Genomic DNA, 22,137 nt, shown 5'->3' on the forward strand with positions numbered 1-22,137 from the left:
GAATTCTAGCAACCCTGTTAAAATTTGCATGTAAAAATTAACGTTATGGTTCAAGGAAGTAGTGTGGAGGGAATAGGGAGCTACCATGTGAGAAGTGGGCCTGGTATATGCTGTCCACTACTTAAAGTGGGCACCTTGCACCAGTCCAAACAACTCTTATGGTGATTTAAGAGGTTAAAGATAACCTATGAAAGCATGAGTCGAGTCAAGACAGTGTCTAAAGGATGTAGAATCGCTGGGACCTCAAGGAACCACCCAAGGTGAGTAAGTAGGGACCCCACGGAGAACGAGTGCAGTGTGGGAACATGACCGCGTGCTCCGTCCAATTCTATGGGCAAGTCGCGGTTAATGTTTTAAAGGTTAAAGACCCTTCACAGTGGACTTCGAAGAAACCCGGTGGAAGTTAGGAGGTTGGAGAACCTCCACACCCGTGGATACCGTCGTACCAGAGTTACCTATCCCAGGGGAGCCGGGTGCATAGGTCTGAAGTGGCGTCGGAAACTGCAGTCGATTTCAATGGGGGACTTCGAAGAAGAGCCACTGCTGGAAGGAAGGAAAGTGTCTGCTGGAATCCAAACGTGGATTCCTGTCGAAGAGTACCTGAAAGCAGAGGGGACAGTCTGGGTCACACCAGGGGCTCGGTAGACCAATGCCCACCGATGTCTGGTGCTTCAGGTGTGTTGATGGAGTTCTTGACTTTGCAGCTATGGGGACCAGGGGACAAGGACGACCAGGAGCCGGATACAACCTGTCCCATGAAGGATGTCGAGTGCTGAGGAGGTCGGTGTCTGGCAGGAGCACCAACAAGCCTTGGCAAAGGCAACCCACGCAGAAGGTCAAAGAAGGTTACGGGTCAGACCAGCAAGGTCCAGGAGACTCACCAAACACAGGGGAGTCAGGCCAAGCCTGGAGCAACCAGGGGAGCCCAAGAAAAGCAAAGATGACCCTCAAATGGACCCACTGGCCGGAGGCACTGGAGTCGCGAGAGGACCTCGAGCGATTTCACCAAACAGCAGCCCACGGAGCACTCGGTATGAGGAAGCCGGAGTTCTTGGTAAGAAATGGTGCCAGAGGTTGGGGCTACTCGAAGCCCAATGCACTTGCTCGGGGAAACGCCAACAAGCATATGCATTTGCAAATGAACGCGGTGCAGAGGGGTATGGGTATTGCAGCCCACACGAGGGATTCTGGCCTCAAACTTGGTAAGAGGGCAGCTCGGACCTGGAGGGACGTAGAAACCCACCTCCTGTGTTGCTGGAGCCTTCTGAGTCTGTAGGAGCTCAGGAGCTGCAGACTGGTCAGTCATGATGTGGTGCCTGCGGATGAAGGGGAGTGACTCCTTCACTCCAAGGAAGATATCTTCGGTTGTCCTTGATGCTCCACTGGCCCTACACAGAGCCTGTATGGCACATTGGCACAGATGATGCTTCAGACTGAGTGTTAGATGAAGTTGGGCCCAAACGAAGTCCAGAGTGTCCAGACAGTCGAAGCTCTGTGGTTTGATTCAGAATCTTGTCCACATTGAATCTAGGGTCCTACAGCCAGGTAAGCCCTTTTGTACCCACGGGAGAGGGTTGGACAGATATGGGGACCCTCCCAGGTGAGGGTCTAGACAGTGGGCAGGTTGGTTACTCCCATGTCTTTTGTCCAGTTTTTCGCCAGAGCAGGAGCCAACGGCTCACAGAACTGATTTGAACTGGACTATGCATGAGGGACACATTCGGTGTCCCTGTGCAGACTTTCGGTTGCTGGCAAGCGCACTCACCCAGCCATAATACACTAAATCCTGTCTGGAAGGTGGTCACACCTCCCTGTGACAGGATGCCTATTCTACCTTCCTCTGCTCGAGCTTGGCTCAGCAGCAGGATGGTAGAAATGTGTGTCTGGTCGGCAGCAACCATTTTGTGCTTCCTGGGACTAGAAGGCTGGTACCAGGGATCCAACAAAGCTCGAGTATGATTCCACAATGTTTGACATCAAACATGATAGGGTTACTTTCAGCCGTTCTAGAGTTGGACATCACGCGGTCGCATAATGCCACTCTATATGTCGTAAATGGCTGCTGCACTAACAACTAGGGAGAATGGACCCTCTCACTTTGAACCAGACACCCTGCCTTCAGGATGGTCAAGGCCTGCTATAGGGGTGACCGACAGGTTTTAAGTGTAGTGACCCTTAGATATAGTAAATCTATATCTTAAGTGGTGCATGCACCAACTTACACAGGCTGCAATGGCAGGCGTGTAGGTTCCATTTTGCATGGCCTCTCATGGGTAGCATAATACATGCTTCAGTCGATGAGAGGCCTCTGAGGTACCTATTCCCTGGGTGCATGGGTACCATATACTAGGGACTAACAAAGGTACCCCAGTATCCAATCTGGAGTGTACCGAAGTACATGACATAACGGTTTAGGGAGAAAGCAGATAGACTGGGGTCCTTATTAGCAGGATCCCAGTCAGACTAATCAAAAACAGTATCACATTTAGCAAAAAGTGTGGGTAGCCATAAGAAGCAGATCCTACTTTCTTACATACCATTACTTAAAAATGTCTGTAGGTATTTCATTTTCAGGAATACTGAAGTGTTGAGAGCATTTGCAGCACAAGATTTCTATCTTTGGATTTTTTTTTTTAACCATGTCATGTGTACAAATATTTGTTAATTCTGCATCCATTTTGATAGTCACTACAACAAATTTTGAAAAGAATGTGTACCTTTTTCATCATGACAAATTGCACTTCTTAAACCCCTTTTGTTGAGCCCGAGGTATTTGGTGTGACTCTTTGCCGTTCCTCTACTTGACAGCTGACTGCAGTCGGACTGAAAAATGTCTTCACTATTGTAACAAAGTTTAAATTCTAATAGGTACTCAAAGGCAAGGATTAGGCTTCAACTTTCCCCACTTTGTTGACCAGCAGCCATTGAAAGAATGTATCAACATTAAAACTACATTTCCCATAAGTCCTTAGGAAAAAAGGCAAAGTGTAATTTCAGGGTTTCGAAGGTACAGATTATCTTAATTCCCCAGAGAAGTTTACAAACTAGAGGATGTTCTGACAAGGTTCCAATCAAATAGCATATGGCCAGCCAAAATTACCGGTCTAAAGGTGTTAATCGATCTATAAGCCAGACCCTCTGAAGCCAAGGCTGCCAGGAAATTCAAAATGCAATCAACGGTTGTCCCCATGGGATCCAATTGCCATTGACTCCAACCCTCCACTGTGACCAGGCAGAGCAGTAACCTTTAATTGTGCTTTCTGCCCAATCCCTGGCGAGTAATCCAGCAGCTTCTGTAGAAATCCCTGGGACTTTCCAACGCTCCTTGTAATCTGCAATGCGACTGAGAGAACCCAAAAGTACCAAATGATGTGGATTCCCTTGGGGATCCCGGAGAAGATCCTGAAGTAGGGGTAGTGGGATTGGAAAATCCTAAGACCGTTCCATCAGAAATGGAAACCAGACTTGAGATCTCCAAATCGGGGTAATTAGCACTAGGTCTGCCCGCTGTTGCTGAACCCGTGTGGACAGTCTTCTAATTATGAACAGAGGAAAGGCATACCCCCTCTCCTCGCTCCAATCCTGGAGTAATGCATCGGTCTCTACTGCGGTGGGATCTGGTCGCCTGTTGCAATATCTCTCTAATTGATGATCCAGTTGGGAGGCAAAGTGTTTGATCGTAAAGGGGCCCCACCGGATTCGAAGGTTGTGGAACACCCATGGGTGAAGTTTGCAGAGACTGGCATCCTGCCAATAACTGGAGTGCTAATCTGCCACCTGATTGGAGGCACCCAAGAGATGTGCTGCCAAGAATATTTGGTTGGTCAGACACTATTTCCGAAGGGTGCAAGCAAGTTTGCAGAGTCTTAGATCTCATTCCACCAAGATGGATGATGGTAGTGAACTGCTACGTTGTCCATCTTGAGGAGGGCACAACAGTGGGCTCTCTTTGGTCCAACATTTCACAGCAAAAGAGCCTGCCATTAGTTTCAAGCAGTTATATGAAGGACCTGCTCTGCGGAATACCATGCTCGAGGCATATGAGCTGCAGATTACACACTTTTGCATAGATCGCCATCTGGTGTTGGGCCCGGATGTTTGCAGTTTGTTTTTCCTCTTGGAAAGTCTTTGGAAGTCACGAGGTCGGTAACTCCTCCATTGGATCGTATTGCGCATGGGCTTCGGCTCCATACTCAGATTGTTTTTTTCCGCCATCGGGCTCAGATGTAATCTTCGCGCTCCAGTTCCGAACATTTCCAGTTCGACTATCGAAGCGGAATCCTCGCTTATTGCGGTATTGTTCAGATCCAGATCTCCTCAATCACCTTCTCTTCGACACATCTTCGATTCCATTAGTCGACGGCGGCCTTCGAGCCTACCCAAGCTCCGGTCCCGGCTGATGGAAAGAACTCCTTTCAAGAAGTGCCCTCGATGTGGGTCCAAATTCCCCCACAACGATCTTCATGAGGTGTGCAACCTCTGCCTCTCCCCTGAACACGAGGCTCGAGACTGTCCGGCCTGTAAGTCTTTCAGATCGAAAAAGACTATTCGAGATCGAAGAGCCAGACGAAACATGGCACACTCCTCGACCTCCGTTCCAGTCGACATCTTCGGGGACGACGTCTAAGATCCGGGACAGCAGCACACCGAAGAGGACCTCGTCAGTGCTTCCGAAGCAGACGACTCAGATGTGGAGGACATCACCCCGGCGCAGAGGGTCGTGAGTACTCTACCCCCTCCCACACCCGTGCCCACACCCAAAAAGGCTTCGGTCATGCCTTCGCCTCCGGGCCTAGGCAAGACCAGACACACTGCTTCACACACCCCACCTTCGGGCCCGGTGAAGAAGCCAAATAAGCCTTCCGGCGGCTCGGGCTCGAGCCAGCCCTCCAGCGGTGCCGAGAAACCCACTTCGGCACCGAAAAAGAAACCGGCCTCTACCTCGACACCGAGCTCCTCACCGAAGTCCTCGGTCTCCAAACCCAGCCTTTCCGTACCGACGCCATCGTCGGTACCGACCAAACCTCATAAGGCCCTCGGCACCGACACTTCCACGCCGAAGCCCACCTCGGCGCCGACCAAGAAAACGGAGGTTCCCAAGCCCAGTGCTAAGCACGGCACGGACAAGCCTAAAAAGTCATCGGCCCCGAAAACTTTGGGGCCGACGGAACAAACATTGTCACAGGAACGGTTTACACCGGATCCCTTGCTAAAAACTCTTACCAAGGATCCAAAAACTGGACATTTGGCACTCTCTTCCAAAAAGAGACATTTGGACAAACCGGCTCCGCCTCCACCTCCAAAGAGGAAGGACTCTGCTACCTCCCCTTTCAGAATGCCTTCCCCACCTCCTCCGCCTTCTCCACCTCCGCCCCCTCTGCCTTCTCCACCCCCACCTCAACGCTCTCAGACCCCGTCTCCAGACGATGATGATCAGGGGGATCCATATTACGATCCAGGGGATGTGCCCCAAGACCCCACCCCTACAGGATCCCCAGACCCATGGGACAACTACAATAATCCAGATATTCCAGACGTCCCACAAGATGACCTTTACCCTTCCAGGCCATCTCCACCGGAAGACTCATTAGGTTTCCACCACCTACTTCAGAGGGCGGCACATTATCACGGGGTAAAGTTACACACTGACCCAGTAGAAGAGGATTTCCTCCTCGACACCTTTGATACCGCACATAGGTCTACCTCCATACTACCTATGCTCAAGGGGGTGATAAAACATGCGCCAGAGGTCTTTAAGGACCCAGTCAGGGCTAGGGTCATTAACCCACGCATAGAAAAAAAGTACAAAGCTGCCCCCACAGATCCTGCCTATATCAAAGGGCCAGCGCCACTAGATTCCCTAGTGGTTTCCACTGCACGGAAGAGGTCAAACTCCAGGCGTCAGGCGAAGCACCACCACCTGACAAAGAGTCAAAGCTACTGGACGCGTCAGGAAAGTGTACTGCGTCACAGGCAGCCAATATATGGCGTATCGCCAACACCCAAGCGCTATTGGCCAGATACGATAGGGCGCATTATGATGAATTAGAAACCATAATGCACCACCTCCCAGAAAGATACAAAAATAGGGCCAACAAATTAATTCAAGAGGGTAAGACTATAACTAACACCTCCATACGCTGTGCCTTAGATGCAGCAGACACAGCCTCCAGGGCCATTAACACTAGCGTCCTCCTCCGTCGCCATGCTTGGCTGAGAATATCAGGTTTCAAACCTAAGGTACAGGCCTCCATCCTAAATCATCCCTTTGACCAAGAACACCTATTCGGCCCTAAGGTAGATGAGGCCCTCGAGAAAATGAAGGACACTGATACGGCGAAATCTATGGGAGCCCTGCAGTCACACCCTCCTAGGCGCTCCTTTCGCCGCTCTTCCTTTCGGAGTACGGCTAGAGGCTACTCCTCAGCGCGTGCACTTCCTACAAATTCCCTACTCAGTCCATCTTCACAAGGGGTTATCAAAGAGGCGGCTATAGGGGCAATAACAATAAAGGCAGAGGCAAAACAAATACCGCCCGCTCTGCCACACCGCCTACCCAATAACGACCCCCCCCCCCCCCCCCCCCCCCACACACACACACTCCGGTCGGGGGCAGACTACAAAATTTCATTCAGGTCTGGGAGACCATCACCTCAGACAAATGGGTGACCCAAATTATTTGCTCAGGGTACTGCCTAGAATTGACATCTACCCCCCAAACATTCCACCCAGGCAACGCCCAATGTCACAAGAACATTCTACATTACTAAAACAGGAGGTAATCTCCCTCCTACAAAAACAGGCAATAGAACAAGTTCCCGCCAATCAGCAAAATTTAGGGGTCTACTCCCTATATTTTCTAATACCAAAAAGGGACGAGACTCTACGCCCTATTCTAGATCTCCGGCCCCTAAACACATACATACATTCAGACCATTTTAACATGGTAACGCTTCAGCAGGTGCTTCCTCTCTTCTCCCAGAACGACTTCCTCACCACACTGGACTTGAAAGACGCATACTTTCACATTCCGGTACACCATGCTCACAGAAAGTACCTCAGATTTGTAGTGGACGGGCAACACTACCAGTTCAGGGTGCTCCCATTCGGGGTCACAACAGCACCAAGGGTATTCACCAAGTGCCTAGTGGTAGTGGCGGCACACCTCAGAAGACAGCACATTCACGTCTTCCCATATCTGGACGACTGGCTCATAAAAGCCGCGTCCTACAACCAATGTGTACACCACACCGCCACTACAATCCAACTACTTCACCAGCTAGGCTTCACGGTGAACCACCAAAAGTCCCAGCTAACACCATCCCACATAAAGCAATACCTCGGTGCCACCATAGACCCCTCAAAAGCCATAGCCTACCCCAATCCGGCCAGGATTGCAAGCATTCAGGCTTTGCGTCAAAGATTCATACCTCAACACTCCCTTCCGGCAAGAGTGTTTATGCAACTGATAGGGATGATGGCCTCTTGCATTTTCATAGTGCCTCACGCAAGACTCCAGATGCGTCCACTCCAAGAGTGCTTAGCGCGCCAATGGAACCAGGCCCAGGGGCAACTGACAGATCTGGTGTTGGTAGACGGTCGCACTCATTGCTCTCTGCAGTGGTGGAACACCACAAATCTTTCCAGAGGTCGACCGTTCCTGGACCCGGTTCCACAAATAATACTAACAGACGCATTGCTCTCCGGCTGGGGAGCTCATCTATTGCACCTCACAGTGCAGGGCACATGGACGCCGCAACAAAAGTTACTCCATATCAACCATCTGGAGTTACTGGCAATCTTTCTAGCCCTAAAATCCTTTCAAACACAGATTTTAGGCAAGGCAGTCCTCATTCGCACAGACAACATGACGGCCATGTATTACATTCAAAAACAAGGCGGCACACACTCTCCACAGCTCTCTCAACTAGCACAGAGCATATGGAGATGGGCAATTCCACACAATCTTTCTCCTGGCCAGCATGTACCAGGAGTCCAAAACACCATGGCAGATCTGCTCAGCAGACAGACGCAGCAGATCCACGAGTGGGAACTTCACTCGCAGGTTCTTCACCCGTTCTTTCAAATGTGGGGGCATCCGCAGATAGACCTCTTCGCCACCCACAAACAAAAAATGCCCAAGCTTCGCCGCCAGATACCCACACCCATTGTCCAAAGGCAATGCGATATGGATGAACTGGTCAGGCAAATTTGCGTACGCCGTTCCACCTCTCCCACTAATTCCATTAGTGGTGCGAAAGCTACAACAGCATTCCCTCACACTTTTCCTAGTAGCTCCAACATGGGCCAGACAACTGTGGTACACCACACAGCTGGAACTCTCGGTAGTACCACACCAAAAGCTACACCTCTCACCATGCCTCCTACCCCAGAACCATGGAGAGATCAGGCACCCGGACCCAGCTCAGCTCAACCTTGCGATCTGGCTCCGAGATCCTAGAATTCGGATACCTTAACCTTCCCCCTGACTGTATGAACGTCATCAGAGAAGCTAGATGCCCTACCACTAGAGCCTGCTACGCTGCCAAGTGGAAAAAATTTGTTGTTTATTGCCATAACACAATCTATCCTCTAGACGTGTCTATACAACACATCATATGCTACTTACTCCATCTACAAAGGTGTAACCTAGCGCATACATCCATTCGGCTACACCTCGCAGCAATTGCCGCTTACCTACAAAACGGGCAACACCTATCACTTTTCTGTGCCTGCCATTAAAGCCTTCATGGAAGGCCTAAAACGAATAATTCCCCAGAGAATACCACCCTCACCTGTGTGGAACTTAAATATAGTTCTGACAAGACTAATGGGACCGCCCTTCGAACCTTTGCATAAATGCGAACTGCAATTTCTCACATGGAAAACAGCTTTTCTTGTAGCCATCACTTCCCTTAGAAGGGTCAGTGAGATACAAGCACTTACCATACAAGAACCTTTTCTCCAAATGCACCAGAACAAGGTTGTTCTCCGTACCAACCCAAAATTCCTACCTAAAGTCATTTCCCCTTTTCATCTAAACCAATCGGTAGAATTACCGGTATTTTTCTCGCAACCTCAAACTGTTGCAGAAAGGGCTCTACACACGCTAGATGTCAAACGAGCCTTACTTTACTATATCCAAAGAACACAACCTATCAGAAAGACCAAACAACTATTTGTCTTTCTCTCCACCACACAAAGGAAACCCCATCTCAAAATCAGGGATAGCTAGGTGGATTGTAAAATGCATCCAGATTTGCTACCACAAAGCAAAACGAACGCTATCTGTTCCCCCTAAAGCCCACTCTACACGAAAGATAGCGGCTTCAATGGATTTTCTAGGGAACATCCCATTAGATATCTGCAAAGCAGCTACGTGGTCAACACCGCACACTTTCACTAAACATTACTGTGTAGATGTGCAAACCAAGCAACAAGCTAGTGTGGGCCAGGCTGTACTAAAAACACTATTTCAAACCACTGCAACAGATACCGGTGGTCGCCGCTAAGGTTGGGAACTGCTATATAGTCTATGCAAAAGTGTGTAATCTGCAGCTCATATGCCTCGAACGGAATATGCTACTTACCAGTATGCATCTGTTCTTGGCATGTAGAGCTGCAGATCTACACACGCCCACCCGCCTCCCCGGCTACCTGTATCTGTTCCAGTCTATCTTATTTAGATACAACACACATGGGTTTCTTCACTGTTATTCCTACGCTCCATCTTTCCCTGTTGGTGAAAAACAATCTGAGGATGGAGCCGAAGTCCATGCGCAATACGATCCAAGGGAGGAGTCACCGACCTCGTGACTTCCAAAGACTTTCCAAGAGGAAAAACAAACTGCAAACATCCGGCCCCAACACCAGATGGCCATCTATGCAAAAGTGTGTAGATCTGCAGCTCTACATGCCAAGAACAGATGCTTACTGGTAAGTAGCATATTCCTTTCTAATTGTGCAGAATTCCCCGCAGCGTGCTTCTCAACCGAACTGCTGGCGTCCGATTCTATCACCCTATCAGATTGGGAGCCAAAGATTGATCGGCCATTCAATCCGCCATATACGGAGATCCACCATTGTAGTTCCTCTGAAAGGGGGATGGATTGGAAGTGAGACCCCACTGCAAATGAAAAATCATTAAATGCTGCAGCGCCCGGTAATTCAATGGGCCCATAAAGATGGCATGTATTGATGATGATTGAAGGCCTACTACATTGGCTAAGTGGCGGAGGGAAATCTTAGGTCTTGCCAGAGTCCTCCTAAGTTTGTGTGTTATTTTATAAAGTTTGCGAGATGGAAGACGTGGTGACCTTGACTGAATCCACCACCCCCAGAAATTTAGTGTCAGGGGATCAGGGATAACTTCTCATTGACCACGAAGCCAAGAGATTCCAACAGATCAATGATCCGACGCCTTGGACATTGATTTAAGATTAGGATATTGTCGAGGTAGACGATCAAACTTGATGCCTGAGCTCTCAAATGCTCGACTACAGGTTTCATCGCCTTGGTGAAATGCCACGGAGTGGAAGACAGTCCGAAAGGAAGGGAGGTAAACTCTGATACGAGACCTCGATTGAAAACGCAGAAATGGTATGTGGGAAGGAAAGATGGGGATCTTAAAATAGGCATCTTTGAGCTTCCATCCAGTCCTTAGCTTGCAGCAGATGGATACCCTCCATCTTAAAGTGGAGATAGACCAACCACCAATTGAATTCCCTCAGGTTGATGATGGGACGCTGGCCTCATCTTTTTCCTCCAGAGGTTGCTAAGGAAGCTGTTGAGGTGTAGGGTTATTGAAAGAAAGCTGGACAATCTCGCAGTCCACAAGCGTCAACTGGTCGGTGGGGAAAGATAGGGGACTGGGACGCACTGGTTGGTTCAGAGAACTGTACAACTCTATTTGGAAACCTCTGATTGTTTGAAGGATCCACGCATTTGTGATAAGTGTCTCCCAATTGTGAAAGAAATTCTCCCCCAACCTGCCCCCAAGTTTGATCCCTTCAGAGCACTCGCCTTTAGGGGTATTTTAGAAACTGTTGCCCCTTCCTCTTGCACCCAGTTGACGCGGATAGGTCCTGGTGGGGTAGAGCTTGCTGAATTTGGATGGACAATGCTGTTGTCCCTTTTAAAGGTGGCTTGGATAAAAGCTCAGCCCGTTGAGTGCCCCTACCATGACCGGCAAAAACAAGAGGCGTAAAGATTTGTTTGAGAGAAGTCTGGGTTTTATCCAGAGAATTGAAGGTGTTCGCAAACTTACCTTAATCCGATGAATGGATCACCGAAGAGATTGCCCTCTGCTATAGGCCCCGCCTCCGAAGTAGAGAGTTCATCTAGCTTTGGGTCAGTTTTTAATCAAGAGAGACCTACCACGCTGTGGTGGATAATGCACAGTTTGCGTTAACCAAAAATATTCTGGCCCTTCGAGCCCAGCTCGACGGAGCATTGGGAAGACCAAGGAACTGGATGCTTTGGCATCCTCTGCCATGCCCAGGATTTTGAACCGGGGTCCTGCCACATCTACTAGCTTATCTTTGCAAAGCACAATATTTCCCTTTTTTCGGCTCTCACAAAATTCGCCAAAATAAATAGCCATCTTGGTATCAATCTTAGGGGTGAGGGCTGCTTTACCCTCCAAAGCAGGTCTGGGGCATTCCGCTTGGAGGCAGCTCCTGATTTCCTTGTCCAAAGGCTTTCGCAGCTGTACAGCAATGTAGGATGCCACTTTCGGGGCTGGGAACCATTCCGCAGAACACTGATGCAAGAGGTTGTATCGGTTTAACATATCTGGACCTGGGTCTTGTGGGTCTTCTTCTGCGTTGGTATTTCCCTCGAGTAGAGGATCACCAGACGGACGCCAGGGTATGCCGAAATCCCTTATGAGGTATTGGGTGAATCATGTGCATCCCCCGCATCCAGAGAAGAGGGGAAAGCACCTGGGATCTGGAACCCCAAAGGGGAAGGTTGGGAATCCATGAATGCCTTCTTCAGGCGAACAAAAGCATTTGTCGACCCTGTGAGAAGCTGGCTTGGTATATGGTGTACATTTATGTAAGTGGTCTCCTTGCACCAATCCAGATAACCCTTATGGTGATTTTAGTAGTCTTGGAAAACCTTAGAAAGCTCTTTAAGTGGTAACTGTGGAGAGCAGCCTTCAGGCTTAGTTCACAAGGAGTGTAAAGCAGCTGGTTTTACGAGAACATAATCTTCTAGGTCTAGATTAAATGAAAAAGAACCATGCAGTGTATTTATATAAATGTGTATTTATTATAAGACACTAACAGATTTCTCCTAGCTAGAGATATACACAGTGCACTCAATACTTTTCAATAGAAACAGGTAAGTAGTACGAAATACACGGTGGTCACCAGGGGTAGACCAAACCATATACTAAAATAGTGGTATGCAAACCTAATCTCAAGTCAGAACTATACCCAGAAGACTTAGAAGTGCCGGGGACCCAAGGAACCACCCGAGGTAAGTAACCAGGAGCGCCATGGATGCCGTGCGCAGAGTGGGATCACAACCCTGGTCTCCATACAAGTCAATGGGTAAGTTGCCGTTGCAATTTTAAAGAAGGACCCTTTCCAGTGGACCCTGTAGAAACCCTGTGGAGGACAGAAGGTTGGAGAGCCACCCCACCCGTGGATACCCTAGGAACAAGGGTACCTACACCAGGTGCGCCAGGTGCATAGGTGTGAAGTGACGTCGGAAACCACACTCTAACTCAATGGAGGACTTCAGGAAGATTCCAGTGCTGGCGAAGGTGAGTGTCCAGTGGAGACCAAAGGTGTATTCAAGTCTAGAAGTACCTGCAAGCAGAGGGGACAGTCTGTGCCACTCAGGGGGTAACCAGGAGGCACGGAAGACGCATGCCCACTGATTTCTGGTGATGCAGGAGAGTTAACAGTAACCTTGGAGCTGCAGCTGTGAGGACCAGGCGGTGCTGTGGGAGACAAGGCCTTGTTAACGAGCTGTCCCACGTCGGATGTAGAGAGTTGAGGGGTCTGTGTCTGTGAGCACCAACAAGCCTTGGCAACTGTAAACAACGTGGAAAGCAAAGGAGGTGCAGTGTCGGGACCAGCAAGGTCCAGGTGACCCAACACAGGCAGAGGAATCTGGGCAGGCCCAGAGCAATCAGAGGAGCCCAAATGAATTCAAAGATGACCCTCAGGAGGACCCACAGGCCGGAGGCACTGGTGTTTCAAGAGGACCTCGAGCAGCTCACCAAGGTTGCAGGACCACGGTGCAAGTGATGCGGTGAGGACGAAGATCTTGGTAACTGGAGATGCTTGAGGTGGGGGCTACTTGGAGCCCGAAGATCTTGTTGGAAGGAAGCCAACAAGCCTTTGCAACTGCAAGTAGACACTGTGCACAGGGATTCGGTTCCTGCTGCTCCGAGGGATACTGGCCTCAAACTTGGTGAGAGGACCGGGCAGGCCTCGAGGGAAGTGAAGAACCAACGCCTGTTTTGCTGAGCCTTTCGGAATCTGTGGGAGCCCAGGATCAGCAGACCTGTCTCCTTAGTTCCGGTGCCTGCAGATACAGGGAAGTGACCTGTTCAATTCAAGGGAGATAGTTGTCTTGGAAGCCCACAGGCCTTGGAAGGTTCTTGTATAGTGCACAGGCACGGACATTGCAGCAGACGAACAGGGCGAAGAGATCTGGAGCAGCAGGAGTCTTCCTAGTTGTAGCCTTGATGCCCAGAGCGAAGTCCAGAGTGCCCAGACGGTCGAAGAAGAGGTGTCTGAATTGAATCTTGTCCCACGTTGAATCTAGGGACCCATCTTCTGGTAAGTCCTTAAGTACCCTAAGGAAAGGGTTGGGACGATTCAGAGTTCCCTCCCAAGGGAGGGGACGGACAGTGGGAAGGAAACTCCCATATCCTTTGTCCAGTTTCGTGCCAGGTCGGGAACCAATGAGCTGGTTTGAACTGGACCATGCAAGGAGGCTCACCAAGGGTGCCCTTCAAGCAGACTGGGTGGCGCTAGCAAGCACTCCCACCCAGCTCCAATACCCTAAACCCTGTCTGGGAGGTGGTCACACCTCCCTGTGACAGGATACCTATTGTTATGCCTTCCCCTGCTCGAGCTTGGCTCAGCAGCAGGAGGGCAGAATCATGTCTCTGGTCGGCAGCAGCCCTGTTGTGCTGTCCGGGTCTAGAAGACTGGTACCGGGAGCATTGACAGCCTCCTGGAGGAGATTTACAGTGCCATGTTTGATACCAAACATGATAGGGTACTTTACAGCCATTTTCGAGATAGTCATTGCGTAATGATGCAGTGCCCCTCTATATGTTTTATGGCTGTCTCACAGCCCGAGAGAATGGACTCCTTAGGCTATAGGGGTGTCCTGGGGCACCCTCACACCCGAGCACCCTGCCTTCAGGCTTGTAAGGCCGGCCTTATGAATGACTTGTAGGTTTTAAGTGCAGTGACCTTAGATATAGGGAAACCTAGATCTTTCGTAATTGGTGCAAGCACCAGCTTACACAGGCTGCAATGGCAGGCCTGTAGTTACAAATTGAGTGGTCTACCATGGGTGGCATAATACATGCTTCAGCCCATGGGGGACCCCTGGTGTACCGATGCCCTGGGTACCTTAGTACCTTAGTACCATGTACTAGGGACTGATCAGTGTACACCGGTGTCCAATCTGGGATGTACCGAAGTACTTACCATACCAATATAGAGGCGCACAGAGAATGGGGTCCTGATTTGCAGGATCCCAGTCACTCATCAAACATTACATCAAGCAAAAAGCGAAGGTAACCATAAAAGCAGATCCTACTTTCCTACAGACCCCTAGATCATTTGTGTGCTTAGTATCTGACATGTTAGTGATAGATTCCTTACCTTAGACTATCCCCAGGTGTCAGACTGGATCCGGAAAGTTTTTGTAGTAGTTCCCCTGCACCTCAGTAGGTGGTGTCATGCGGCCCAGCGTCCGTCGCTGGCGGCGTAAGCGCCGAGATGACGTCACGGAGACTACTTAGGCGCAACCCATGCGGGCTGACGTCAGTTTTCTTTTTCCGCGCCAGTAAGCGCAGATCCGGATAGAGCACGTACCTTAGTCACTTTTTGACTACTCTTTAGAGACTTTTTTTTTTCCCCTCCTGGTGCACCTAGGAATGCCTGGCTTTAAGTCTTGTGGGGCCTGCCGTCGCAATATGTCAGTGGCGGACCCCCACGATGTTTGTCTCTACTGCCTGGAGACTGACCACGACTCCCGGTCCTGCTGGGTCTGTTGGGCCATGGCCCCGAAGGCCTTGAGGGAGCAGTGCCGGAAGCTTCTGGAGGTCCGGCACTTATCCCAGCGCCGTTCCAGGTCCAGGGACCGTTCCCGGGACCGCAGTCGTCCCCTGCAACTCCTTTGGAGCCTGGGAGTCCCGCGGCCTGCCTGCCTTACCCGGGTCTGTCGGCGACTCCCGAACAGGTGCAAGAATTTCTTGCCACCACGGACTGCCTTTTTAGGCCTCGGGCTCCCGCCGGCGTGCCTTTGGGTGCCGCGGTCCTGTGTCCAGTTCCTGTTGGGCCGTCAGCACCTCCGGCGGATCCAGCTTCGGCGCCACAGGATCCTACGCTGTTGGCCCCGGCGCCACGAGCTCCGGCGCTGCCGGCCCCAGCGTCGCCCTCTGCTCCGGCGTCTCAGTGGGTGCCTTTTGTTCCACCCTTGCCCCGGTTCCAGGACCATTTCGTTCCTGCGTGGGGTCCGCATTGGGAGACGGCGCCGTTTCCAACGCCGTATGTTCCTGCTCCGGCTCAACCGCCGCGGCCGGTTCCTCCTGCAACAGAGGGGGGAGGATGACTGGAAGGGGTCCGAGGACCCTCTTGCCCGTCAGTGTGACTCCGAGCAGGACTGGGTGGGCGATCTGGAGGACGCCGGCGACCTCAGTCTCTTCTGACCCGGGGTTTGCCTCTCCCCTGCCTACAATGGAGGAGGGCGCTACCTACTTGATGGTGCTCCGTCGGGCTGCCGAGGTCCTCAACCTCGATCTTCCTACGGTGGCCCTCAAAACTAATCTCACTGAGGTGCTCCAGACGGCGTCTACTTCGTCGGAGCCACTGCTTCCCTTCAACGACTCCCTCACCGACGTCCTGTTGGGCACTTGGTCGCGGCCGGCCACGGGGGCCCCTGTGGATAAGAATGTCGCCAGGCGTCACCGCCCGGCGCCTGGTTACCCCGCGTTTCTGACCACTCATCCCACACCTGAGAGTCTGGTCATCCAAGCCTCGACGTCGCAGAGTGCCTTTCCCACGGCTCCGCCGGATAAGGACTCTAAGATGCTGCAACAGTTCGGTAAGAGGTTGTTCTCTTCGGCCAGCTTGGGGCTGCGGTCGGTGAACACCGCCTGCTTATTGGGCCGCTATTCCCACGCGGTTTGGGATACGGTTGCTCAGGTGTTACCTCAGTGTCCTGAGGAGGTCCATGCTGTGCTTTCCCAGGCCGTTGCTGAGGGTAAGGATGCGGCTAAGTTAGCCATTCGGTGTGGTTTGGACACCGCTGACTCGTTGGGCAGGGCGATTTCTATGGCTGTGGCGCCTGGTTGCGATCTACTGGGTTCTCGCCCGACGTCCAGAGCTCGCTCATGGACATGCCCTTTGATGGCACTCGCCTGTTGGGTGATAAGGCGGACAGTACACTGGAGCATTTTAAGGACTCGCGGGCCATGGCCAAGTCCTTGGGTCTTAACACAAAGAGCCCAGCCACTCCTGGTTTTCGTTCCTTTCGTGGCCAAGGCCGGGGCGCACAGGCACGTTCCTTCTGCAAGCCTGTGCAGAACCAGCCTCAGCGTGGACGCGGCTTCTGCAGGGGCGGCTCTGGGAATCAGCGTGGGGGGCAGTCCACCTCGGCCCCTGCTGCTTCTACCGCCAAACCTTCCTAATCTGAGCTTTATGGAGCACCCCATGCCAGTGGGTGGCATGATTCACCATCACCTACCCCACTGGCACGCTATAACATCGGACAAGTGGGTGTTGCAGATCATCCGCAAGGGTTACTCCCTTCCACCCCTCCAGCCATGCCACCTCGGTACCACCGCATGTCGGGGGAACACTTGGTGTTAGACATGGCACCTTGGCGTGCGTCTCCCTTCCACTTTTTGCCGTTGTGCCTCATGTTTTTGCTGGTGTTAGCTGCTCAGAGCACTGTGCCACTGCCAACCAGTGCCGCAGTGCAAGTGCTCCCTGTTGTAAATTGCTGTATTGATTGGATTCCATGATTGGCTTATTTGGTTTACTGTCAGACCAGGAGTGCCCAGGGCTTGTAAATCCAAATACTGCTGGTGGGCTTGCAGCACTGGTTGTGCCACCCACAGAAGCAGCCTTGTAAAATGTCTAAGGTCTGCCATTGCAGAGCCTGCGTGCAGTCTGGTACTGTCCTGCTGACTAGGCAAGTGCACCCACTTGCCAGTCCCTAAACCTTCCCTTAACTTCATGTTAGTCACCCCTATGGTAGGCCTAAGGGCAGAGTGCATTGTAAGCATAAGGTAGGGCAAGCCCTGATGTGTGTGGCATGTCCTAATAGTGAATTACAGCCATTTTCGTTTTTGCAAGGCTGTTGACCTGTTCTCCATAGTCCAGAATGGACTGCTGGAATTATTACACACTATAATCCCAGCAGACTCGGAGAACATGGTAGAAATTTGAGTTTAGTATCCCTGAACTCAGAATAAGAAAATACATCTTTTAGTAAGGTTTATTTTAATATTCTGTGTTTGCAAATACCGCTTTTAGAAAGTTGGTATTTGCTTGCCTAACCATTTCAGCCAGCCTCTGCTAGGATGTGTATCTGCTGTCTGGTTTCTGTGAGTGACAGGGCTGGGGAATTCCAGGAGACAGGCTGGGCAGCCAGGGGGTGAATAGAGAGATTACATCCAGATGGGTGGGAGGAGTACACCTGGACTCTGAATAGGGCTGTGCCTTTCCACCACAATGCTGGCTCCACCCCCTGGGGAGTGTCTGATGTCTCTGCCCTGCACACTGAAAAGAAAAGCCAGAATCCTGTAAACAAAGTACTCCAGAACTGGGCTGAACTGGGCAAAGGCCCCCTGGCCTGAAAGGACAAAAGAATTGCAGTATAAGTATTGGGACCCTGAGCCCAAGAAATTCGATCCTGCTTTGACAAGAAGAAACCTCTGCCCGACGAGAAGGAACTGGGAAAGCTGTAAGGAGGAATACTGTCCCTGACCTGGGGGATTGGCCTGCAGTAGTTGCCTTGCTGCTGAAGGAGAGGAGAAAGAATACAAAGACTTTATTTTCCAACTTGTGCTTAAAGATCTCCAAGGGCTTGTGAGTGAGCTTGCCCCCTGAACGAAGTCCCAGGACCAGTGGACTTCACCCGCCTTGAGAGGAGCTGCTGAAAAACGCTGTTCTCCCCGTAGCGCTGAAGCAGAGAAGTGTGCGCCTCATCAAGGTCGACGCGTACCCTGGGAAGCCCGTGCCAAGCTGTCTGGCCCGAACAACGCGACTTTGTGGCCCCCAAGAGCCGTAGATGACAACGTGAGGTAAGGACTTCGCACCGCACCTCGCTTTCCCCCCTCCGAACCGCACTACTCAACGCGCACCCTGCCACTGATATGGGGAGGCTGCGGCGCGTAGAGTGGCTGGGTACGTCTCACACCACTGCAGCGTACAGTCCGCTTTGCACCACGCTCAGAGGATTACCCAAGCATCAACTCTCAAGGTACGGCGCGTACGCCGCAACGAACCGCAACCGCACTGCACAAAGCACCGTCCCCTCAAGCAACGTGACTCTGGGCCTCCACGAGCCGTAGCTCGCACCGTGAAAGAAGGACATCGCCGCGTGCAACGCTTTTGTTTTCACCGCTTCGTCCGTGACAAACTCTTCCATCTAAGGTACTGTGTACGACTCGCACTCCGGGTTTGAGCGCATCAGTCAGAAGCGTCCGCTGCGCGCGTCAGACTCTTTGGGTTCATTTCATCACCGTAAGGGCTGAACTGAGGAATACGAATCGGCCAGACTTTTTGAAGATACGCTTTACACAAGAATTCTTTTATTGCTCATAGTATTGTGGATACGTCTGTTGTTATATGGTCTTGTGCTAAGCCTGATATAAAATATACTTATTTTTGATAATCCTAGTGTGGAGTCCATTTGTAGTGGGTCACCTGAGTACTGTATGAGTTCACAAATGCTTAACCCATAACGCCTCTGAAATAAGTCTTGTCTGCTCGCGCCAAGCTACCTAGAGGATGAGCAGGGGTTATTTTAAGAGGGTAATCCCTTTATCCTGACTAGAGGAGAGGGTCCCTGCTTGTCACAAGTGCCTACCTGTGCCAACCAGAGACCCCCAATTCTAACACTTGTCGACTCTCCAGCAGGAAGTTGCACCCCTCTTGGACAATGGGGCCAACGAGTGCGTTCCTGGGACAGAAGTAGGGAGTGGTGGTTGTTCCCACTACTTTCTGGTCCCAAAGAAGGACAAAGGGGGTCTGCGTCCCATCTTGGACCTCCGGAACGTCACCTGCTTTCTCCGGAAGGAGAAGTTCAAAATGCTGACTCTGGCTCAGGTCTTGGCTACCCTGGAGACTGGATGGTAGCGTTGGACTTGCAGGGCGCATATCTGCCGGCCCACCGGCGTTCCCTGCGGTTCATGGTGGGCTAGGAGCATTTTCAGTTTGCCGTGCTCCCCTTCGGCCTTACCAACGCCCCTCGGGTGTTCACGAAAGTGATGGCGGTGGTCGCAGCTCATCTGCGCAGGTCGGGGGTGTCAGTCTTCCCCCTACCTTGACGACTGGTTGTTGAAGGTGGGCTCGCCCCAGGCAGTCGTCTCCCACCTTCAGAGTACGGCCGACCTCCTGCATTTGGTGGGGTTCTCCATCAACGTGCCGAAATCGCACCCGAGTCCCTCTCAGAAGCTGACCTTCATCAGAGCGGTTCTGTATTCTACGCTGTTTCGGGTTTATCCTCCCGAGCAGCGAGTCCGGGATATTCAGGCTATGATTCTGATCTTTCAGCCTCTATCCTGGGTTTGTCAGGATGACCCTCCGGCTCCTGGGCCTGATGGCCTCCTGCTGGTTCCACATGCTAGATGGCATATGCGGGCTCTGCAGTGGGACCCGAAGTTCCAGTGGGTGCAGCATCAGGGTGACTTGTCCGATCATGTCCAGATCTCGGAGGGCACTGCACGACAATTGCAGTGGTGGCTCACGAATCGCGATTGGGTCAATGGCAGATCCCTCTCCCTTCCCCAACCGCAGCACACAGTGGTGACGGATGCGTCCCTCCTGGGATGGGAAGGCCACTTGGGAGAGGCGGAGGACGGAGGCTGCTGGTCTTCAGCGAAGTCCCAGCGCCATATCAACCTTTTGGAGCTACGGGCGATCCGACTGGCACTGAAGGCATTCCTTCCCTCTGTCCAGGGAAAAGTGGTGCAGGTGTTCACGGACAACACCACCACCATGTGGTATCGCAACAAATAGGGCGGGTGGGGTCCTGGACCCTATGTCAGGAGGCTCTGCACCTCCTGGACATGGCTGGAACATGAAGGCATTACCTTGGTGGTTCAACACCTGGCAGGTTCTCTGAATGCCAGGGCGGACAAACTCAGCCGCCGGTGCTTGATGGATCACAAATGGCGTTTGAACTCTGACGTGGTGCAATGTCTCTTTCTGCAGTGGGGAGAGCCTTGGTAAGATCTATTCGCCACCAAAGAGAACGCGCAATGTCATCAGTTATGCGTGTTGGAATTTCCAAGACTGCATTCGCTCGGGGACTCTTTTCGTCGCGAGTGGAGTTGCGGTCTATTGTATGTCTTTCCGCCTATACCACTTCTACCTCGAGTGCTGAAGAAGATTAGGCGTGACCGGGCCCAAGTCATCCATGTGGCTCCAGATTGGGCACGAGGATACTGGTATCCCGAGCTACTCAGCATGGCGATCGATCCCTCGATCCGTCTGCCTCTTCGGGAGGATCTTCTGTCGCAGCAGCAGGGGACGGTCCTCCACCCTAACCTGTCCAGCCTCCACCTCCATGCGTGGAGATTGAGCGGCGACAGTTGACCGCTTTCGATCTTCCTCCCGAAGTCTGTGATGTCATTCTGGCAGCCAGGCGTCCCTCCACTAAAACGGTATACGCCTGCAGGTGGAACAAGTTTGTGGCATGGTGCACAGCAAAGGCTGTGGATCCCCTTTCTGCCCCTCTTTTTGAAGTTCTTATGTTCCTTCTTTCTTTGGCCCAGCAAGGCTCTGCTCTGGGCACTATTCAAGGTTATCTTTTGGCCATCTCCGCCTTTTTGAGGCTTCCAGCGCAGCCTTCTCTCTTTAAGTCCCTGGTTGTTAACCGTTTCCTGAAAGGCATTACGCACACGTTTCCTCCCGTGCCGTTCATCATGCCTCAATGGGACTGAATCTCGTTTTGCCCTATCACCTCTGCCAGAAGAGTGAGTGAGCTCCAGGCTCTTTCTTCCAAACATCCTTTCCTTTCTGTTCATCCAGACAAGGTGGTGTTAAGGACCTGTCCTTTTTTGCCAAAGGTGTTCATGCCCTTCCACATCGGGCAGACCATCACTTTGCCTACCTTCTTTCCGCCTCCGCATCCTTTGAGGGAGGAAGAGAGGCTCCACAGTTTGCACCCAAAACGTGCGCTCGCATTTTTACTGAAGCGTACACAGCAGTTCCGGGTGGATGACCAGCTTTGTTGGCTACGTGGGCGCCAAAAAAGGTCGGGCTGTGCACAAACGGACCATCTCTCGGTGGGTCGTTCTGTGCATCAAAGCATGTTACTCCTTGGCTAACAAGCAGGCTCCCGTGGGGCTGCATGCCCAGTCTACCAGGGCAACTGTAGCCACTACTCCCTTGGGACGCGGCGTCCTGTTGCAGGACATTTGTCAGGCAGCTACATGGGCCTTGCTGCACACGTTTGCCAAGCATTACTGCCTTGACAGTCTGGTCCGGAGAGACGGCTTCTTTGGCCGTTCTGTTCTCTGTGACTTTCTGGTGTAATCTATTCGCAGACCCACTACCAGGGTTGGTATTGCTGGGGTATCTATTTTAAGGTAAGGAATCTATCACTAACCTGTCTCTTTCAGATGCACAAGTTACTACTTGTGTAACGATATATCTGTAAGAGACATTAGTTAGTGATAGATACCTTGCCACCCCACCCATC

The 22,137-nt window shown here is 51.6% G+C and overlaps 1 protein-coding gene across 1 annotated transcript in view; it reads left to right on the forward strand.

The window, feature by feature from the left end:
- POLA1 (DNA polymerase alpha 1, catalytic subunit) overlaps positions 1-22,137 on the forward strand; it is a 2,011,520-nt gene that overhangs the window by 489,790 nt on the left and 1,499,593 nt on the right. The window lies entirely within an intron of this gene.

This window comes from Triturus cristatus, chromosome 8 (assembly GCF_964204655.1).
Source record: "Triturus cristatus chromosome 8, aTriCri1.1, whole genome shotgun sequence".
Classification (NCBI taxonomy): domain Eukaryota; kingdom Metazoa; phylum Chordata; class Amphibia; order Caudata; family Salamandridae; genus Triturus; species Triturus cristatus.